General features: G+C 42.6%; 1 pseudogene; it reads right to left on the bottom strand.

The window, feature by feature from the left end:
* Positions 1 to 1,039: 1,039 nt before the first annotated feature.
* LOC102760092 overlaps positions 1,040 to 3,180 on the bottom strand; it is an 11,585-nt pseudogene continuing 9,444 nt past the window's right edge.

The following is a 3,180-nucleotide window of genomic DNA, read 5'->3' as shown; positions in this document are numbered from 1 at the left end:
TAGTCTTGGACTGACTTGTTTGGTGTGTGCAACAGGAAATATTTCGCTCTCAGAGAACAAGAAAAATAGGTTTATTTGTGTTGTGCTTACTTATTTGTGCAGTTATTCAGTGTCTGGTAAGTTAATGTTCAAGAAAAAATGTTAATTTTTAATAAAATGTTCTATTATTTTATGCTAACAATGACTCATTTATTTTAGCCCTTTGTATCCAGCATGTGTCTGTTGAAATAAACCTACGTTTCTATGAAAATTGAAGCTTTTGGTTTTTTTTTGCGTCCCACATAAACTTAAACCTTGTTTATTTGGCCCGTGTTAGCCTTTGTGTTTAACATGCTTGGCCTAGAGCAGGGGTCATCAAACTATGGCCCGCAGGCCACATGCAAAAACAAATATTGTATTTGTTCTCGTTTTGTTTTTTTACTTCAAAATAAGATATGTGAAGTGTGCATAGGAATTTGTTCATAGTTTTTTTTTTAAAACTATAGTCTGGCCCTCCAACTGTCTGAGGGACAGTGAACTGGCCCCCTGTTTAAAAAGTTTGAGGACCCCTGGCCTAGAGAGTGAAGGAGCCCCCTCCTTCGTAGGTCTCCAAGTTCCAATTCTTTTTATTTTATTTTATTTTTTAAAATATATTTTTATTGATTTCAGAGAGGAAGGGAGAGAAAGAGAGAGATAGAAACATCAAATGATGAGAATCATTGATCAGCTGCCTCCTGCACGCCCCCTACTAGGGATTGAGCTGGGAATCTGGGCATGTGCCCTTGACTGGAATTGAACCTGGGACCCTTCAGTCCACAGGCTGACACTCTATCCACTGATCCAAACCACCTAGAGCTCCAAGTCCCAATTCTTTTTTTTATTTGTTTTATTGCTTAAAGTATTACAAAGAGTACCAAGCCCCAATTCTTACCCAAACACCCATGTCCTCACAGCCAAGCTGGAAAAAGCTCAGTATCACCTGCAAGGAAATTCATTTTCTTCCGGGTTTCCCCACACAGTTGAATGGCCCAGTAGTAACAATGGCACAAGTGGCATTCACACTCCCCATCCTTCTGCAAGGCCAGCTCTACTTCCTACAGAGTGTCTGAGCATGTGCCCTTCAGGGTGACCTTCCCCAGCCGGCCACAGTGCACTTCTGTCCTGGCCTCAGCATGTCCTTGTCGCTGGGCAGGTCGAGGGTCTTCACAGCACCAGTTTGCTTATTTTTTCTCTCCACCTGATGGGAAAGGGGCAAGGGAGCCCAGTCAGCCTGTAGCCCCTGGGTCTGGACCCCTGAGTCACAGAGACTGGTCAGGTGGCCGGAATGGGAAGGTAGGAAGGGAAGTGCTTCATTCGGTTGGAGAGAAAACAATGTGGACTCATAAGAGCAAGAGCAGCAGGAGGTTTCCTTACCTGTAGTAACATGATGTCATAAGAGAAGTTCTTAGGATTATTGTTTGGATGGGGGATGGCGCTTTTCACCAGGATGACCTGTTGGGTGTTCCCCTGCTCCTCAATGGTGTGGGCCCCCAGGGTGACACTGATTGACCTGCACAGAGCTGAGTGTGTGAGTGGGGAGGAGGAGGAGGTAGAGTCACAGGTGATACAGCACAGGAGTCATGAAGGCAGGTGATTCCAGGGCAGAGCAGGGATGCAGCTAGGGAAAATGGAGGCCACAGAAAGACAGGGGCTGAGTGAAGCTGCTTTTCAGAGGCACTAAGGTTAGGTAACCGAGAGCTCTCCCTTACCCTCATTTATTTCAGCCCTTTGTATTCAGCATGTGTCTGAAATATCACAGGGAATACTGTGTTTGCATTTTGACCTAATGCATATATTCATGGTCTCCTCTCCTTTATTTGCCCACGGTGGTCCCTATCTCTTCTCTTTTTCTCTCAGCTTGAAATTTTACTTAAAAAATCTTTATTGTTGAGAGTTTTATATATGCCCCTCCCCCACATTGACCACTTCTAGCCTGCCCCCACACCCCATTCCAGGCCGTCACCACCCTGTTTTCTGTGTCCATGGGTTAGTTGTATATGCATACAAGTTCTTTGGTTGATCTCTTCCCACCCATCCACCGACCCACCCCTGCATTCCCTGTGAGATTCAACAATCTGTTCCACGCTTTTCTGTCTCAGGATCTATATTGTTCATCAGTTTATTTTGTTCATCAGATTCCATATATGAGTGAGATCATGTGATACTTGTCTTTCTCTGACTGGCTTATTTTGCTCAGCATAATACTCTCCAGTTCCATCCATGCTATTGAAACTGGTAAGAGGTCTTTCTTTTTTATTGCCATGTAGTATTCCATGGTATAAATGTACCACCGGGTTTTTTTGTTTGTTTGTTTTTTATCCACTCATCTACTGAAGGGCTCTTGGGCTGTTTCCAGATCTTAGCTATTATAGATTGTGCTGCTATGAACATAAGGGTGCATATATTCTTTCTGATTGCTGTTTTGGGTTTCTTAAGATATATTCCCAAAAGTGGATCACTGAGTCAAATGGCAGTTCCATATTTAATTTTTCTGAGAAAACTCCATATTGTTTTCCATAATGCTGTGCCAGTCTGCATTCCCACCAGCAGTGTACTAGGCTTCTCTTTTCTCCACATCCTTGCCAGCACATGTCATTTGTTGATTTATTGATAGTAGCCATTCTGACAAGTGTGTGGTGATACCTCATTGTTGTTTTGATTTGCATCTCTCAGATGATTAGTGATTTTGAGCATTTTTCATATTCCTCTTGGCCATCTATATGTACACTTTGGAGAAGTGTCTATTTAGGTCCTTTGCCCATTTTTAAATTGGATTGTCTTCCTTTTGTTAAGTTGTATGAGTTCCTTATTTATTTTGGATATTAACCCTTTATCAGATGTATCATTGGCACATATGTTCTCCCCTACAATGGGCTCATTTTTCATTAGGTTGATGGCTTCTTTTGCTACACAGAAACTTTTTATTTTGGTAGTCCATTTGTTTATTTTCTTCTTAGTTACCTTTGCACTAGGAGATGTATCCATAAACATATTGCTACAAGAGATGTCTGAGATTTTGCCACCTATGGTTTCTTCCAGGATTTTTATGGTTTCACTAGTGGCTCAGTGCACAAAATTTGTGCATGGGGGAGGGGGTGTTCCTCAGCCTGGCCTGCACCCTCTCCAATCTGGGACCTCTCAAAGGATGTCCTACTGCTGGTT

This window comes from Myotis davidii, unplaced genomic scaffold (assembly GCF_000327345.1).
Source record: "Myotis davidii unplaced genomic scaffold, ASM32734v1 scaffold706, whole genome shotgun sequence".
In the NCBI taxonomy this organism is placed as follows: Eukaryota; Metazoa; Chordata; class Mammalia; order Chiroptera; family Vespertilionidae; genus Myotis; species Myotis davidii.
The sequence above is the reverse complement of the archived record's forward strand: the minus strand, read 5'-3'. Positions and strand labels throughout refer to the sequence as shown.